This window comes from Watersipora subatra, chromosome 5 (assembly GCF_963576615.1).
Source record: "Watersipora subatra chromosome 5, tzWatSuba1.1, whole genome shotgun sequence".
Taxonomy (NCBI): Eukaryota; Metazoa; Bryozoa; class Gymnolaemata; order Cheilostomatida; family Watersiporidae; genus Watersipora; species Watersipora subatra.
The window spans coordinates 45,538,218-45,557,470 of NC_088712.1; the positions used below are offsets into that span (position 1 = coordinate 45,538,218).

The 19,253-nt window shown below is 36.6% G+C and overlaps 2 long non-coding RNA genes across 2 annotated transcripts; one reads left to right on the forward strand and one right to left on the reverse strand.

Annotated features, from left to right (window-relative positions):
- Positions 1-1,991: 1,991 nt before the first annotated feature.
- Positions 1,992-12,368, reverse strand: LOC137396240 (uncharacterized). The gene is made up of 4 exons (XR_010978504.1): positions 12,199-12,368; positions 5,221-5,311; positions 2,544-2,686; positions 1,992-2,246 (listed from the first exon to the last, which is right to left on the reverse strand). It is a non-coding gene; the product is annotated as an uncharacterized lncRNA (long non-coding RNA).
- A 744-nt stretch (positions 12,369-13,112) lies between these two features.
- Positions 13,113-16,748, forward strand: LOC137396565 (uncharacterized). Its single transcript, XR_010978576.1, has 3 exons — positions 13,113-13,959; positions 14,858-14,992; positions 16,398-16,748. It is a non-coding gene; the product is annotated as an uncharacterized lncRNA (long non-coding RNA).
- Positions 16,749-19,253: the final 2,505 nt, after the last annotated feature.

Consider the following 19,253-nt stretch of genomic DNA (forward strand, 5'->3'; position numbering starts at 1 on the left):
TTCAGCAAATTAGCCAGAGAAGAGACATTGTATAAATCGAATCGCCTGATGGAGAAATTGAATCGATCATGGATACCGAACATCAGAAAAGGTCTTTTTATGCTTCTGTCATCATTATACTTTTATTTACAATACACAATCACAATGTTTTACAAAACTTTACACAATTTTTACAAAGTAATATATTTTTAATAAGAATTTTTTAAGCAATATATTATTTAAACGTTATTTAGGACGTGCCTCCTGTTTTTCGAAAGGTGTTGGCATCGATAACAAAGTCTGGGAAAGTAATCACCTCATCCTTGTGGGCGCAGACCATAATTAAATATAGGTGAAAGAAAATCAGATTAAAAAAAACAAGATTAGCAGGATAGCTTTTGTACTATTTCATGGCCCTCGAAGAATCCGTTTTCATGGCATGGGAGATATGTGCAGCCACTGCGCAGTTGCTGTTTCCTTGTTGCAAATTTGCACAGACTTCGCACTGATCAGTGCGCAGTGATTTCAGTGCGAAGACGCCGTTTCCATGATTCGGAAAGGGCGCAACTCCGAAGCACTGCGCATCATGGGAAAATAGTGTATGTCAAAAACCCTCCTAAGAAGGTTGAACTGGCTAATTTTGAGCACCTAATATTACTGCTGCAATATTTGGGTAGCCCTTTTGCTAGATTACTTAAACGCTCATGCTCTAATATTGTTCGATTCATTTTGGTTCAGTAAATGTTTGTTCCAGCTGTCTCAAGCCATTTTTAGTCCTAATAGTCAAAATAGTCCTATAAAACCACGGGTACAGGTACGCTGTAAGCCTCATAAGGACACAACAGAGAGCATTTAAATCCAAATTGCTGATTACAGCTGATGTCTGATCAGAACTTTGCAGGATAAAAATAAACTAACTTGAATTGCATAAAATTTGCAAAGTTCTCACAATTGTATTCACATAGTTAAACAGCTGCAAAATGGCTGAAGACTGTTTTGCCATAGATATGTTGGAGATTATATTCATGACCAGGGGAGTGTCCTACTACATGACTGACCCTGACACTATATTGAACTCATAAGTGATGTTACCACTTATACCCCATACAGAGTGAAGTAGCAGGGATAGCTCAATATGTATGTGTGCCTGTGTGTGTTGGTCTGCGTACTGCTACTCATGTTTAATTCTCAGCTTGACCTTTGGTGTATTTTAAATGCCAATGCGCTGGCTGAAGCTCACTACCCTTTCTTGAAGATGACATTTACGAGCCTATTTAAGACCTATTAGCTATAGGAGACTGGGCAATGCAAAGCCGTGATGTCCTACATAAATAGCCGCATGCTTTGTGACAGAAGGGCAATGCTTTGTTCACTTGCAGCTGGTCAGGCAAGTGAGTCATCATTGTTTACACTGAAAGAATCAAGAGACATTTTTGTTGCTACATGTAATTTGATATAACTACTAAAGCACACAAGATATTTGTTTCAAATTTTAGATACAACGCTTATACACTATGTATTTCCTACCCTGCAAATTTATAAACATAAAGTTGAATATTTCATATAAAAAGTGCGAGTAAAAGTGTATATTGATGCACATGTATTCCAAAAGATATTGCAAAATTATCAATGTTGCCATATGCTATGGGCTAACATGTCAGATAGCTAGGTGTACAAACTGATTTCAAATGCATACACACTGGTACATCGTACGCTGATTGCAGTCTGCCATGAATATAAATGTTGGGTCTTGGGTGTTATGCAAACAGCATCAGCAAACTCGTAGAAAACAAGCGACAAATGGTACACTTTTCTAGACATACTGTGAAAGGCTACACATGACTAAAGACGACCAGTCGGCTGAGCCTTGATCTGAGATTCCCTTGTTAGCTGCTACCTTTGTAGCCTCCTGATGAATTATAATCCTGAAATATCTGGAGGTAATATTTTAACTAACGTTGCGCTGCGCAGTGGAACGAGCATGGAAATCCCTGATGCAAATTGCTTTGTAAAACCGATGAAAGAGTTTGAGTGACCACCAGCTTGTGTATGTCTGCAGTGATTCCTTGTAAGTCGACACCCTGCCGTATGCTCAGTTCTGAGCCTAGACATATCTTTGTGATGACAGGATGAGGTGGAAACATACCACCTCTATCTTTTACACTGATTAGTATCGCATCATCCCCTGATGCGTAAACCTGGACAGGAGGCTATAAAGCTGGTGCAGTCATTGCAGTTGAGTTTTAAGCTCTGTACCTCATAACCTGCTAAATAAATATCATATGCTAATATTGTTATAAAAAGCATATGTATCAACCATAAAATAAATTTAACTACATATCGCTGATCTGCTGCAGTATTATTTCAAGCCACTCTGCTTTCTGTATATCTGCTTTATACACTAACAATAAGTGAAAGTAGCTAATACCAAAATACATTTATATACCCAAATTATGCACCACAATATGAGCAGCCATGCAGTTTAGCATATGCAGCAAGGCTGCAATGTGTGCCAGATATTTTGTTTTGTAGAAAACCTGGATATATTGGTCATATTTACCTACCGATGCACTCCACTATGTTCGAGCCAGACCTTGACAGTTCGATTTCCAGCTGTTCGCTTGATTCCAAATCATCATGGAAGTCATCGTCACCTTCTACATGACTCTTTCTTGGTTTAGATGAGAGAAGTAGGGGCAGGAGCCATCTGTGTCATTAAAATCAAGTTTTAATTGCATAACACAATTGCAAATAATGCTATTTTTAATAAATTTCGGTAGGTCTCAGGATCTTTTCATGAGTGACATCGGAATACTGTGCCAAAATTTATCCAAAGTTTCCAAACCAGCCATTGTACCTACCACTTAGATTTAATAGCAATTAATTTTAAAAATATTATTAAATTCACATAAAAGCTTTGCATCCATAAAGCTGGTTGCCGTATGACATTAAATAATACTCAGCATTTAGGTGGCTGAATGGCATGTAGTAGAGTCGCAAGTGGTGATAAGTGAGCATGCTAGTCACAGTAAATGTAATAAACATGGGCTAGTTAAGTTGAATCAAAAAGCACTAGAAACAGTATTGCTGTTTTTCTAGCAAAAAAGCCATTTTAAAGCTGATCCAAAAAATAGGTGCGAGCTTAGCAACAAGGGTAGTTACCATTTTTAGAACACATTCTCCTATTCTGTAATATATTTGATTGCTAATGTGTTTGCTTGCAGATTTCGATGCCATCTACCAAGTCCAGCATACTAATAAGTTAAGACGAAGAATCATAGTGCTATACTTTTAAAATTATAAAATAAAACACATTTGTCTACCTTTGGGTTGTTATGTATAGAGTTCCATTATAACATGTTTTATAGAGAAAACAAATAAAGCAATTGAGGATTTCAGGCCTATGCCAACAATAATAAGTCTGACAAAGATACTAATGCTCAGCAAACCAAGCCAATCAATGATTAACCAGATTTTTGAGAATACAATAGAAACACTCATGAAGAGATCTGCCATCTTACAATATTCAGTTATGAGATACACAGTTTTACAAGCAACTTGTGTGGAGTATAGTATGGAAGTTAGTGATGTACTTGCGGTTATTATACAATGTATATAGTTAAGATCAATACACTCAGATTTTCAACAGTTTTGCTGGAAACAATTTGCTGTTAGAAAGTTGCTGGCAGCAAAATCACAAACTACTATCTACAACCACCACAAACATGCTGCTTCAGTAATGAACTTGTCAATTGAATAGTTGACTGATGACATAGAAATTGTAATGACCCTCTGTTTAAAGGATTATTAACTATAAGTGCTGGATTGGTGGTTCAAGTAGTTGGTTTATGATTTGCGAATTTATAAAGGACTGTATTTTAGGTGTAGATTTAATGTCAAGAATTAGACTGGTTTGTTTTAGTTAAAAAACTTTAAAACAGAATATATTTATTAAGAATTCAAACTTTCAATTGCAAAAACATAAAATATATGAAGGCTAATCAAGTCAATGGCCGATACTCATTGCGCAAGTCTAAAAATATAAAGAGTGATACAAGAGCAGAGTGATACGTAGAGCGTGAGTAAAATATGGAGTTCGAATTGTTTCTGATCTACACAGGCTTATATATGTTTGCCTAATCAGTCAGGCAATCGTCACATCCGTAGATCACAGACGATTGGGCGCTGCAAAGCTTCCTAGGCAGTAAGCGAGTAAGTACAAGGAAGCAGATAACATTTATGCTAAGCAGTAAAATAGCAGGTGCTAGGAAGTTGGAATAATAAATCTGCGTGTCAGGCTAGCAAGTAGCCTGGGCATGGCTCTCGTGGGGATTGGGAGAGAGAGCCTGGGACACATCGCAACACGCGGGGAAGACAACTCTAAAAGCCGACTTCTGAAGTCACTAATATCACAATCGTTATTTCCGAAGGAGTATCATGTGACGGTCTTATTTATGATCTACGCGAGTATTATGTATTATTTTTAATCTGAATTGGCAGCAAACAAACGCTGGTTAGTAAGTACGAAATGTTGGTTGCATAATAAATCAATAACGACAGTTATATTATTTCATATGTTCAATTCATTATATTTTGATTTAATTATAATAAAAAATTGAATCAATTGAATAAAAAAAATTCACAATAACAATACAAAAATAGCAAACGAATAGCAATAGAACAACAAAAATGAATTGCACGCTGCTAGTAAAGAAATGTTTATCTAGTAAAAAGTAATCTCAGTTTTATTCTACTCACGAGTATTATTATTCGCGACAGTTATTATGAACAACTCAGACCTACCACTGCAAAACGGTGCCATCTGAAAGCAAATACTCTTTCCGAAGCCAGTAGGAAGAACTATAAATTGGTCAAGACCTGCGATAATATGTTGTAAAGCTTGAGACTGTTCTGGTCTCAACTATGCCTAGCTTTGATAGTAATTTTTGAATGGCTCCATTTTTATCAGTATAGGAAATGAAACTGCTAACGTGAAAACGCAAGAGAATAGTAGCCTATGGTTCCTATCGTTTTATTATTAAACAAGGTATTTCGTAACCACCCAGCCTATCAAAAAAATAGCGCTTTTTACTAGATCAAGTCACGTTACCGTGACAATAGGCTTTTAAACGCGCCACATCTAATACATGGTGAGATACGAATCTAACGACACGCTTCCATTAGTATCAGTCTGAGCGTCATATGTAACATATGTCGCTCGTTTTGCAGAAGTTATCTTACCTTTTTTTCGCTATGTGTCCCAGGCTCTCTCTCCATATCCACCACGAGAGCCATGCCCAGGCTAGCTAGCAAGAGTCCAGAAAGCTGTTTCCTAATCACATCAGAAATGGTTAAATAAAAGGGGATGAGTGGTTATGTAAGAGGTGTATAATACTCTTAAGACAGGATGCATAAATACTAATATAGAAGTTGAATAACATGATGAGTTCCTTTGTTTCACAATGACAAGTATTCATGGGGTGTGTAACTAAAGATTACAAATGCTGGTCGCTTCACAAAATGGCACCACAATGCACGATTATATTAGCTCAAAATTCAAAGGCAGACACTACCACTGAAGCTGCAATAAATTAGAACTGGAAACAATTGCCAAAAATGAACTAAAGTCAGATATATGCTTCTACTGAGAATACCTTCTAGAGAAGAAAAAAAACATCAGTTTCTATTAAGCCCCTACAACAAACTAATAAGCATTAAACCTGACACCACTGCCCTACTAGAGCAGATACACCATGTGACCAACCAACAATATTCGTTATAATAGCTTTTGCATAACATAAGTTTCCTCCTAAAAGCAGAAAGCTAAATCTAACAGACTAAAGCTGCGGTCACAGCAGCCGATTTTGGGTCAATTCTCTGACCAATTTTTCTACTGACAGAGAATCGTATCGTGTGAACAGCGCAAACAAGCCTGATACCGATATAGTCCAAAGAGAAAATTTTTTTTCAAAGCCGATATTCTATTTGAGTAGCCAATGACATCTTTTTTACCGTGAGTCATAGTGTCATTAAAGCCTGGTTTCCATATGACAGCACAATGATCGTGCGCAGCCCAGTGATCGTGCACAATGCATTTCATGGGCCGCGATGCGGTGTTTCCATATCGCGCGTGGGCACCACGCTTGCATTGGACAGAGTGGATAATTTCCTTACTTTTTCGTAGGAGAGACAGATTTCTTCGGAAAACAGCCCTCCGTTTGAATTATGGGATGGGTTGACAAGGTCTAGCGGTGTATTGTGGGATACATAATCGTGCGCACCCATCGCAAGGACCCATTCTGTTGGATCCTTGCGATTAGCGTACGCACGTCGCGCTATCGTCGTGTGTTGAAGTTTCCATATCACAGCTGGCCTACGCACGCAGGACGTCGCGGCCTTGTGCTGTCATATGGAAATCAGGCTTTAATATGAACACCATATTTGTCTTCACACTTGTGTATGCTATTGTCATAGCTTCACTCATGAGTAACAGCAACCCGGAAAACTGCTGTGGAATTGTTGCTCAGGTTCAATTATCATAGCAACCACATGCTAATTGAAGTATCTGCTGTTATTATAATAGTTGAAGCACATTATGTTAGCAAAAGATCGTCCTCCTTATGGTTATCCATTATTAGCGATGAGCAGTGCAAAATAATCAGGCAGCTTGCTAAAAAAGTTCACTAAAAACATTGTAGGAAACAGTCAGCAAAATTCAAGGAGTGACTCACTAAAATATATCAGCTAAAGTTATCTGACCCTGCAAATAAAAAACGGACAAAATCACCCACTCTCAGATCAAACTTGGCCTCTGCACAATGGCTGATCTGAACGCAGCTTAATACTAAAGCCTGGTTCACATATCGATTGCGAAACTCTGGCGGTAACTTGCGCAGCAAAACGCTTGCGGCACTAGGCTCGGTGGCATATGTTCACATATAAGCTACATCGGTAAACATAATCGAGGAATCACATAAAATGTTCGCTCGTCATGCCGTTTCTATAATGGTGACCTTCACCTGTACGAGCATTACATGAAGGTTTTGCCTGCGGCCTTTTGCGACATTTGAACAGCCCTAAACTATTGCGAGGCCGTCTGCAGCCATCGGCGGTCCTTGGCTGTACCCGGCGCATAGGTTCCCATTTCACCGCTAATAGCATGCGGTGCTGTCGCCAGTACTTTGCGACGTGTATGGGAACAGGCAGTGACCAGAGCACACATACACACACACAAACAAACTGCTTATGAATCATTCAATAAACTAGTGGACAACCAAAGCGACACAAATGATTGTCCATACTGGTTAGGTTATTAAACTATTGAGGCACTCTGCTTGCGCAAACTCTAGTGCGTTCTATACAAGAGGTCAGAGGCTTTTCTGCTCCTTCCAACCTCGGACAAACAGCACAAATAAGCCTAATTGCCAAAGAAATAAGTATAACATCATAATTCATGTAGTAATTGGACAAGCACTGATCATTTTTAGTACCAAAGATGGCTGTGATTCTTTGTAAAGTGCTTAACCTCATCCTATTCTGATATTCGATATTCTAGAGCACTTGCACTATTTAATTGAAAAAATAAAATAAAAATCATGACTAGGCTGAATTATTAATAACAGTGACTATATACATGTAGAAACGTGTGTATACAAAGGTTACTGCTGCAGCAGAAGCTACTTTGAAAAACTATTGAAAAAGTTTTTATGGACGATACCAGTACAAATGTATAGCAATGAAGCGCACCACGGTACTTTGTAGATTTAGCGATTGCTTTATAAGAAACCGAAAATAGGAGTGTAGCAGGACATCTGAAATTGAAACGTCACATTAAAAGAGAGGTAATGGATTTTAAAATGACTTTATAAAAATGAAACAAATGGTAATATTAGTTAATAGTAAAAATTACATATACATTTAGTTAGTAACCTACAATCGCAATACGGATACTGAAAAAAAGATGGCCGAAAATCACAATCTTGTGGTTAGTTATGCGCGTTTGCAAACTTGCGATTACAATCTTCGCAAGTTTAAATCCTCTGCGAAGCGAATTTTTTATTACTAAAACTATCCGTATACAACTGGACCGACCGACAAACGCTCACATTTATATATAGATTGAATGTCGTCCGCTGCTAACAGTATTGCATTGTAACATATTGCCACAATTTATTTTACCATTGCTTTAACTTATTGAATAATTATATTAATTACACTAACTATCATGGTTGTTTTACTTTAATTTTGGTCAGCTGCCAATGACATCTTCAATAACAGAACGACTTTGGAGAGACCTCTGCAAAAGGCTATGTAATATTGTATAGCCCTTCGGACCTCTATAGAACCTCTCAGCTATGTATGCATGTATGGACCACGTGATGTAATGGAAGGTGCACCAGTAAAAGATTCGCTTACTTGAAACACAGCCTTTTAGTAATGTTGCAAAGGTGACACGCTAAAGCCGTGGTCACGCGATGACCGAACTGACTTAGGTTTGGAGGTTAGTTTACTTTGGGTCGGCTAAACCACATGTCACATGGCATCCGAAGTCAGTTCGCCTCCTAGATACCATACGCATGGAGACAGGACACTGTTTCATTGGTAGTTTTTATGTATTTAAACTAAATATTTCTATTGTAAACAAAAAACTTTGAGGAACAATTATTAATTATTATTACACAGCAGACTTATCAGAAGATCGTTCAGCTGCTCAGAATAAATCACTCGATAGAAAAATTTTGCCGAACCTTCCATCAACAAAATTATACTTTTTGTTAATATATGAATGTTTTTCTATGCTGAGTACATAACAAACAAAAACAGTCTTCATCATAGTACTGTGGTTTTACATAAATAAAACAGGCAACGATTATTCATCAGGATGAGTATGACACATTACTTATATTCTACAGGAAATAAAACCACAACCATTCTTTAACATTTATGCAAAACTCAAGCACAACATCTTACATTCATGCAACACAATCACAAGTCCGGGAGAGCCTTGTCATAAATTGTTTGATGTTGTTTATTTAACCAAATAAAAAGATCGTCCCATTTCTATTTACCTTTGCTCACACGCACGTAAATAGAAATGTGACGAGTGCTCGGTAGAATTTTAACCAGCCAATAAACGCAAGGGTTCGACCACAAAATTTCGAGCAGGATCGAAATGGTTCGTTTCAGCCAGAAATGTCTTCGGCTGAACAGTTTACAACTGACAGCGACGTTGTTTTGTGTCGTTTAGTTCGTTTCGGCTCTCACGTGACCACTGACCACCCTTAAAGAGTATTGATGAGTAAGAAATTTGTAAGCTGCGAGTCTAAGATACACCGGTAACTGCTCAGTTGAGCGATAATCCCATTGAAATACAATTCTTGGATAATACTGTGATAGTGTGGCATCATGCGGATCGATCACCCATAGACTCCCCTTCAATCTATTGCATGTGCGTTTCTATTAATAAGACAAAACTGTCACCATAGAGCTAAAAGCTGGGCTGACTAATACTTTTTAACGAATGCAATAGCTGTTTAGTAGTTAAAAGTTACCGGAGAAGTGGAATTGTCTGCTCCAAGGAGAGATAGCTTTATTGTTGCAACAGTATGTCTAGACGTGAACAGAGCCGTATAGCACACATGTGAGCTCTACGACTCTGAGAGTGAATTTTAAAAAGCTGAAGTTTTTGTTGTTGATGAAAAGCAGCTTAGCCTCCAAAGCTTTAGTTTTAGTTTTAAAGGTTGACTTGCGACAAAATTCACATTACAGTTATTTGGTATCAAAAGATTCACCATGTCTTACATTGTTGTGTTGTAGGTGCCAAATATGTGGAAATGTGATTACAAGCTCTTGAAAGCTCAAAAACGAAAAGCCGCCGTAAATTGGAATCTGTTTATTTCTCTGACGTAGTTCTGACAGTTTGGTTATTGTCTTGTTACGTGATGTTCTCATGTGAATTGAAAGGCCAATAAAAAGCTCCATATAAAACTTATCGTAGCACTAGTTTATGACAAACACTTCGGGTTTTACCGAAGACCCCATATCAAATATAGATGCGCGCTACTTTCAATTTTGTTTTGGCTTGATCTAATCGTCAAGTCGTAATCTGATCATGTGACCCAATACTTCGCAAATAATTTTTGCAGCAATTTTCGAATATCACATGTGACCAACAGGCTCGTCATGATTATCAGACAATGATATGTACGCCTTCGAACTAAGGATAGAAAGTTTAACGACTTTTTACGGTAAGTTATAATATATCAGAGCTAAAAGTGACTGCATTACAATGACGATAAAATAGACGCGTAAGAACAATAGACCTGGTTTTATTGAATGTGTGAAATATATTTGTGAAAATATTTCGACGAATGAGGTTGCATGAAAGTGTAAACAGAAACCATCCTGTAACAACTACGTCCCATTTGAGCCGCTTTGGAAAGAGAATTCAAACTACGGCGGTCTCATGTGGCTGCGATTAACTGTTGGTTTTTTTTAGCTTTTAAAAGCTTTTAATCACATTCCCATATAATTTGCACCTACAACACAACAGAATAAGACATGGTGAATCTTTTGATATCAAATAACTGTAATGTGAATTTTGTTGCAAGTCAACCTTTAACAATAGGTCATATATAACAATCTTATTTTTTGTTCATGAAATGACGAGAACACCTATTGTAGGTTTTCGTAAACAGTGTTAAATAATACAGTGTGATATTCACTGTTCTTTTGAAACCTTTGGCTCAGTTTTTGTCGTTGCTTGTCACAGTAGATATTACAAATAATTAACAAAACAATGAAGTGTTCAGTTATTGTTATTAGCTTGCTTATATGACATTGTCAATTTACTAAACAAATCTTCCTTTTGCAATTACAAAATAGTTTGCGCCCATCTGGGGCATTGGTCAGTAATGACATAAGAAACAACCATCGTAACCGAGCCTGTCAACTTGCAGAAAATTCTCACATAGATGATTTATACAGCTTAAAGGCAATTACGCGGCTATATCAAACAGTCAGTTCACATACCCGTTGAAATGATTGTTGTATTGTCAGATTTGCTCTTTACAAAATAAGAAAAAGGGGGATGCACCTTCAAAAAAATTTCCAAACCTTTATGCAATCTTGTTGTTGAATTTAACTCGAAGAGAGATTATCTCATTTATATCAAATTGTAAAAATCACAATTAGATAAATTACAGAAATTAAAAATTACAGTTACTACATGGTCATGTCATAATAATTAGTCTACATGTATTTGCTAGAATAGACCATGGATCCGCATAAAGTTACTTCCACTTGGCGATGCTTAAATAATTTTGGCAAAGATAAATTTTCTTAGAATTGTGTAACATATTAGCAGACAAATCACTGAAAATTATGTTTTTTTGCAAGGAATGTTAGAAGTGAAAAGGTTGCTTTGCTTGTTGTCTGATGGATTATTTTTGGACTCAACAAAGTTTCATGCTGTAAATAAAAAATGATTATTGAGTCTTGACTGACAACTTGCAACTTCGTTTTTCTTTTCAGTCAGTACAATAAATAGTTGTGTAACATAAACATGATGTACTGCTCACAAAAAATCACCTCAAAATCTCTTTCTCATAAAAGGGTCTTCAACTTATTCACTACGTAATTCATTTTAGGTTGAACATAATTAATTTGTATCAACAAAAAGCCATTCAAACAGCTGCTCACAAAATGGGTCAGGCCAAACAAGACAAGTCTTCGTCAGATGCGATGAAATTCTTATGCTCTCTACGAGCGCGTTTCAGAGCTTTTGTGCTTATAGATGTTGGGAATCATCCGCAATTAACGTTTCACATGAAATGAATACAAATGCTATATATATAATACTTATAAGAATCCTTTACTGACAGTTTCACATGAGCACACACTACAATAGTCTCCATACTAAGCATTTGAACCAAGAAAATTTGAATCCATTCACTTGTAGCTACAAAAAGAGAACCAAACCACATAATATAAAAAAGCTCCAGTGAGGGGCTTCCGTCTGATTTAAATTGTCTGTAAGCCCCACAGAGGGGCTTATAGTAGTGCATGAGTTAAATCGGTCACCACAAAGCTAATATGGTATTCATTATTCGATATCAAGTTGATTTCAACCCTTCGGGCACCATTTTCGCAGGTCTGCGAGTGTGCAGTGGCTTTGTGTAAGGCAGTTTTGTAACTGATCAACAATTTGAGGTTTCTTACCAAATAGCGTCAAATCACGTCCATTAGTAGTGAATAAATCACTCGGCGATATTTATTCAGAACTCTTTTAGCAGTTTTAACACAACATCATGAGTATAGGCAGCGGTAATCACATCGGTAGTTTCAGAAAAAATCACCAACTTGTCGGAATCTCCAACAGGTATTCGGCGTTAAGTATGACTCGCTTGGTCTTCCATAACCGTGGTTTTACGACGTTTTGTCAGTTTACGTCTATTAAATCTTTACAAAGAGATTAAACGCGTTTTTGTATTACTGTATAATGAACTAAAATATCAACCGAGATTGTTTGTGGGCATATACATAGAATTTAGTTATAACTTTTCGGAATTTATGAAGTTCGATGCGTGGGAAAGCTAAAAATCCGCATCGTACTCCTTCGAAAGATTTCGAAGGTATGCATTTACATCGTATTATGCCTGAAAATATCGGACAAGGCAAAACTAGGAGGAGGAAATATCCGCCATACTGATTTATTTTTCCAGTTGTTGTAGTTTAATTAATGATTTAACGATGCTTAACTCATCTGCAATACTTGCAATAAAATTGACAATATAGTAATAAATGATATTGACGCTCTTTGCGATCGTTATTGCCGGTGAGTAAAGTTTTTTGCATTGGTACAAATTCAAGTTTTTCTCCGTAAATAAAACCGAGTGTTAAAGACTGTGTTTCTAAATAATTGCACTCCATGGTGGTAAACTGCAGTGGATTATCGTTCTTGGATGCGTTTGACGTTGGAAAACAGCTTGAAAAGCATTTGCGAGTCATAGAATGGATATAATTTGTCTTTAAAATGTCACGCTTCTGTAAACAGGAATTCATCAAAAAGAGTAGGCCTATGGCACTAAAAGGGTTACATATTGCTTTCGTTCTTTAACTGTACCCCTGTGCTTTAAGAGAAGTACAACTTTTAATATGATTTTTTTCACGTATCACAGCGATGTTATCGAATGTCTTAATAACTGATAAAAACACTTTTGCTGGTTGAGCGAGCTTTTGCTAATAGAATTGAAATGGCTTTGAAGCCATATATGCGTAGAAAAATGTGTAAAGCATGTTACTGAGTAGTAGCATGTATCTTTTGATTTCATTACCTACTTCAGAGGCATTGTTGATAATAAATCTCATTGCGAGTGACTGTGTGTTGTGTACAAACGGAGTAATGGTGAATCATTAATAGTTTTTGACTGCCATAAAATAGAGAAGACAACTCTGATGTGACAAACTCTGATACAAGTTTGAACGCCATTTCCTAAACTTAATTTGAAGAATTCTTTCTTTGCCATTATTTTTGTCTCCAAAATTTCATAAAGATGAAGATCTATACGCATATATCAAATGAGTAAAGACATGTTTGTTAGTCACTGAGCTACTAAACTTGTTATTCAGTTGGAAAATGTTGAGCAATATTAGTAGTGACCAACCAGCAGTTTTTAGTGGCCAGATTTAGGGTTTGCAACTACAAGGTTATCGGTTCAATCTCAGTCCAAGTCCATAACCATTAGATTCTTACCATATAGATAGTTTATCGATTTGTTGTTTGCAAGATCTCTAATGTGGTTTGTTTGCGATTTTTTAGAATGAATCTCACAAGATCTGGCCATTATCCTTGCAACTAATCGTCTAATCGCTATTTAGTCAATCACCACTACTATGGTCAATTTGCCAACCATACACCGGTTCGGCTCAACAGTAAATTCTCCATAACCAATTGAATCGGTATCAATAAATGTGGGACAGGTGAGATCTAGACATATTTCTTGCATTTTTCCATCACTATTGCAAATTTTCCATGTCTGTGTTTTTATTATACATGTTGTAGGCTTACTAATATGTTATCAATATGCTTTAATTCAGCTACATGGAAAGTTTGTTTATTTGTGCCCTAAGTCCTTAACGTCGTGACAACCATATCAAATTCGATAAACATACCATATAATATTCAGTACATAAGACCAGTCCTTCTACTGCAATGTCGCCTCGCGCACTGACCAGTGTGTATTTATGCTACACCTACAAGCTTCTAGCTCGCTGCGCTGGAAGATGTTACCATAGAGCATTTGTGTTTGAATCCCAACAGTGACTTCGTTTCTTCCATGAATTTAAATAGTATTGCTGCGGTGTCTGCACAAAAATATGACGGTAATGTAATTCATGGCACGATTTCTAGTAAAATTCAACTTCAAAAAACCGTTGCAAATCAAAATTACATGATATCACATATAGGAATTTATTTATAAAATAGTGAAATACCAGTAATCCTACTCAATGTGAGCTGATTGGAACACCAGGTCCCCATTATTCACCATTCGAAATGTCATCACTAGGATTCTCTCTGGAATTACGTGATATGTTTTGAATTTGATGTTGGTTTTTGTAGTATCTGCCTACAAGGCCACACTTCAGTAATCCATTTGACACATCCACTATTGGGCATTCACACCTTTTTCTTGTACATGAATCACGATTTCTGACAGAAATCTGTCTTGCGGCATTGCTACTCTGTTGAATACCTATTATCCGAGGTAGCGGTTTTGTTCTTGTATTGAGGTGAACCAGTACGTTGGTTAAGTGCTTGTTTTTTGTTCTCTGTGATCTTCACTATAACATGCTACTCTCAGGCTTTTGTTAATTGTAGTATTCCCGACGGCGCCAAAAAAGGCGTCCTTACTGATGGTGTTTTGAATGCCATTTCTTCAGCTACGCATTGCCCGCCTCTGATCCCGATTGAACTATTAGCGAATAAAAGATTTGAGCCATGGAAGAGGTCACGGTATGTACATGTCAAAACCAGGATTTTCGAACCAAACTTCAGATCTCGACTTGTACCCTTGAATTTACGATAGATCTATAGTTACTCTCCCTTTAACTGTGATTTTTGTAATTGAAAGTTGGAAAAATTAGTTTCAAATTTAGAAATGCTGTAGTACAAAACGTAGATTTTTTTGGCAGATTGGAAGCACATTTCAACACTAACTACCTAGCACATCAGAATTTTAAGCAGAGAAAATATGGAAATCTAAGAGTTGTGTGCACGTGTACATAATTAAGAAAGCAACTCTTGAAAGTTTGCATTGTGTTAGATTATGTATAACTTGTGATAAGCATGTTAGGTTGAGAATCGTGCTGCCTTTTACCAAAATGTCAACTTAGAGCTAGTAGTGCGATGTAATTTCTTTTTCTCTTTTTATGACATGATTTTCAGCTATTTGATTGTGATATAAGATAGGTATGATTGAAGAATTTGACAATATGTAAGAGGCAACAATAGCCGATTGACTATGTATTTTTAAAAGAGTGTACGCGCTAATTCAAACAAGCTTATAAAGGAAATTGAAAAGGCAGGCTGCTCGCATACTTCTAGATCAACTAAAACTTACAAAATCTTATCGTTTAATTTTTCATTAAATATCTGCACGGCGTTTCTTAAAGCTTTGGAACAATCTGCAATAGCATTAGCAGTGCTTCTCATTTACCTGCGTATATAGCTGTTTGCACTTATAGCGTCTCATCAGAAAGGTTAACCTCCAAGTAAATAACTCGACTAATGCGGAGTTGTTAGCTTACAGTTTGTTATTATTTTTTAATGGATATGTCCAAGTTCGTGTTTTTTGCTACATGAGATTTACTAATTAATTTACCGCATTGCTATTCTACAACAACTCTTTTTTAAATTTCAAATTATTAAAATGATAATTCAGCATAAGAACAATGCGACTAGGACATTAGTTGCTTCTGAAGAAACTTACTATTAGCGCAACCCTAAATATGATATGCTTGTGCATTTTTCATAATATTGAAGTTGCAGCCTTATAGGAAGCTCAGTTATGAAGCCATTAAATAAAAAGCTGATTAGGATGATTTTGAAAATATGGTGGTTGTGCACTCTTGTATCCACCTGTGCCTATTATGAGGAATCGCGATTCCAAAAGCTTGAATGAGTGGACAATATTACCTTATTATAGAGTGCCCACAAATAGTGAAAAGAAAAGTATTGCTGGTACTATTTCATGTATCTAGCAAGTGACACTGTGATGTGGCAGATCAACCTCGATGTTCATAATTACTTTGTTAACAGGTTGTTGCCATATTTAGTTTATACTCATATTCGCTTTGTTTGTATTCTGTACTTTTTAGCAGTTCTCATCTGCTAATATAAATGCTTCTTCACATTTCAGGGCTTAAAGGATTGTACTGTAATCTGAATTGTTGGATGAAAGAACAGCCTTCGCCACCACAATCCAAGGACGGACGAGCTGGAAAAACTTTAGTCTAATGTGGTAAAGCATTTGGTGGACTGTAGCATTATTCACAAATATGATCATAGCTTTGCTTGTTTGTCTCTGTGTATCATTGATATATAATTTATTCTGGTGTAAAGGTTGTGGTATTTTTCTGCCATGTTTTGATGATGACAATATATATAGAGTTTAGTCATTTTATAGCTATATTTTTATTGTGTTTCATATTATTTTTTGTTATTATATCATGCAACTGTTTGTACCAAAATATACAGCTTCGGAACCATGCCCTAACTATTGAGATGCTCACAAAGATTATTTTAAGAATAATCTAGTAAAAGTCTTCGTATATATCTAAGGTGCAATATTTGTTGAATGTCCGTCAGCCTTGAGAAGAGATGTTGTGTGAAGGTTAAGCATGGCACATTATAGAAAAATTAGGTTGCTTCGGAGACGTAATGTTGGTGGAATGTTGTATAGCTTAAGGAAAGAATATTGTCGACGGTTATGCTCGGTACATTATAGTAACATTGTACGCAATTCATTAGAGGAACATTCTGTGAAACATCAAAATGTTAGAAATTGTCTACACAGTTACACCCCACTAATGTTCTGCACGAAAACGTTCCTGGGATGTTAGCTAATATCTTGGAGGCAACATCATGAAAGGCATGCTTGTGGAATGTTCTGTAACATTCTCCCCATGTCGCAGGAATTTTGCACCAGATCATCTGCTGAATGTTCCATAATGGTGAAATGCCATACTGTTCCGAATATATTAGAAGACAATATTATGTGAATGCTTATACCCAGACATTTCAAAGTAGCAATCCTGTAACATTGCTGGGACATTCGATAACAATGTTTTGTAACAACGTTATAATAACGTTAGCAAACCTTTTCCTCGTTTTAACGTTCTAGCTAGAATGGTACAAAAACGCATGATTCATTTTTTGGAAGTTGTCCCCCTTTCATAACAAAAAATTATTTAAAATGAAATAAATTAAAAATGTTATAGATTTTTCATTACAGATATAAAAACAAACAAAATAATGAAAAAAAATAATGATAAATTTGAATGATTTATGTAAATGAAATGAAAAGTCACTACAAATTTTAATTTTCGCACTTCATTAGACATATCGCAAAAATGACTAGGCTCCATTAGCTCTGTCCATCCGCTAAACGGGTCAAAGTGAGACGCGACAGTGTGAACTCATCGCAACTGACCAAGTCGCCACATATACATGTTGTGTCAGATGGTTGGTGATAGTCTATCTACGGATTGATTAACGCTACGTGTCGTCTGACAAGCCGACGCGTTTGTAAATCATTTCGTTAGTAGAGCGAAGCCATTGCTCATTAACTTGTATGCCCTTATAATTATATTTCGTTTTAGCTCAACGAGATTACCGCGGCATGGAAAGCGATGCTCAGTAGCTAGGAAAATTATATAATAAAGATGGAAATCCCTACGCATCAATGTCCCACCAATGTTCTATGCGTAACCTTCCTGGGATGTTAGCTAATAGCCTTGAGACAATATTATGTAAGAAATGTTCGTGGAATATTACGCAATGTTCTCCCAATATTGTGGGAATGTTATGCAGGATCATTTGCTAACATTCCAGCAACGTAATTCCCACAACGTTGCTGGGACGTTGTGGGAAATACGTCCCAGCAACGTATTTCCCACAACGTTGTAAGGACATTATGGGAAATATGTTCCAGCAAAGTAATTCCCACAACATTGATGGAACGTTTTGAGAGTTACGTTCCAGCAATGTTTTTCCCACAACGTTGCTGGAACGTTGAAAATGTGTCTACAAATAATCTTGTGACAACGTTACGATGTAACGTTTCTGGGACTTTTCGGAACCTCCCTGGAACGTTCTGGGAACGTAAAATTGTTAGTTGGTGCAGATCACCTGGGACAATAAAAAATGATATACAAACATCTATACTTTTTGATAAAACTTTTTAAAACAACACAATTGCCTTTTAAGTAGCATTTATACTTTATATTTTTTGTTTATTATTTAAAAACTTTCAGCTGTTAATGTTGAATTATTATGCAGCAACTTGACTAAGATAAAGTTTGTCTATTCAGATGTTTGCTTTTATTTTAGGTGAGGTTAAAAATCAAAAGTTTTGGCAACAAGAAATCATTGACATAGATTACTTATTTACTTCAAGCTTCTGTACTTATAACTAGCAAGAAGATTGGCTTAGCCTCAGATTTCTTTCATTTTAATCCAATAGTCCACAGGTAGGAGCTTGAAAGATTGGGAGAGGTTCTTAAGGTCTCCTGTTGAGAGGTACTTAAGAAGTTGGTCCTCAGGAACCAGGATGACTTGGCAATTTTGAATTCCAATACTTCTATCGACCTGGCAGAAAGCAGAGAAATATGTAGGTGAAGCTTGGTCAAAACTGGCAAAAAATGTGGAAATTCATAATGTTTACGTAGACTAGCAAACAAATGCGCGCATACAAACTCGCACCTAAACGAAGAAAAAGTAAGCTTTATTAATGTACGTGTAGACGATGAGCTTTCTCAAAGTTTGGTTTCATTAACTTAACCTGACAGAGTCACTGCTGTTTAGTTTTATAGAGTGGTTTGACAAACACATTTATAATTGTTGTAAAGATTTTACCATCCTGGACCCGGTTCATTCGCTGTTAACAATTCAGTAGGCTCTCCAAAATAACAAACTGCCAAAGGTGTTTGCTGTCGGAGTGTTGCGCTATAGTGATATCACTTTTAACACCACCTTAATGCTGATTCTATGAGCA